Consider the following 961-nt stretch of genomic DNA (forward strand, 5'->3'; position numbering starts at 1 on the left):
GATGATGTTGTCAGGTAAGCAGTGGACTGCTAAGAACAAGGTTAGTGGTTCAAACCCACTGGCCTCTGCAGGAGAATGAAGACAAAGCTATCTGCTCCAGAAGCCCCGTAGAGTCACTCAGTCGTAATCCACTTGATGACAGTGGCTTTGGTTTTGGTTTGTAATCCCCCCCCCCAGCCCCCACCCCAGGCCCAAGTACAAACAACTGGGTCCAGGAACAGACTATGATTTTGAAGGCCCACATGAAGACTCAATACAATTTGCAATATCCAGATAACACAACTTTAATTGCTGAAACCCAAGAAGACTTTCAGCATTAATGGAGAAAGATGAAAACTCTAGCTTTTAGTATAGATTTCAATTTGAATGAAAGCAATCCATAATCCTAACAACTGGAACAATAGACGACATCAGGGTAAACATAGAAACCATTGACATTGTTGGGAGTTTCATTTTACTTGGATCCAAAATCAATGCTCAAGGAAGGGGCAGCCAAGAAATCGAATGATATATTACATTAGACAAATCTATGGCACAGGACCTCTTAAAAGTGTTGAAGAGCAATGATTTCACTTTGAGGAATAAGGCGTGCCTGACACAAGCCACAGTATTTTCAATCATTTCATTTGCCAGTGAAAGGAGCATCGGGAAGACCTCAAAAGAATCTCTGCCCTTGCAGGATGGTATTGGTGAACGATGTAGAAAGTACTATAGAATGTCGGAAGAACAAGCACGTCTGTCTTGAGCAAAGTACAACCTGAATGAGTGTTCCTTAGAAGTGAGGATGGTGACATTTCGCCTCATGTACCTTCGAGTTTCCAAATTATTAGGAAAGGCCAGTCCCTAGAAAAGGCTATCAGGGGGCATATGGGTTCAAACATCATTGGGTGGATGGTGCACAGCTGGCAGTGTTTTGTTCTATTGTGCATGGGATTGCCATGAATCAGAAATGACTTCCGGC

Source organism: Echinops telfairi, unplaced genomic scaffold (genome assembly GCF_000313985.2).
Source record: "Echinops telfairi isolate 266 unplaced genomic scaffold, ASM31398v2 ScPeMD7_3533;HRSCAF=4204_0, whole genome shotgun sequence".
Classification (NCBI taxonomy): domain Eukaryota; kingdom Metazoa; phylum Chordata; class Mammalia; order Afrosoricida; family Tenrecidae; genus Echinops; species Echinops telfairi.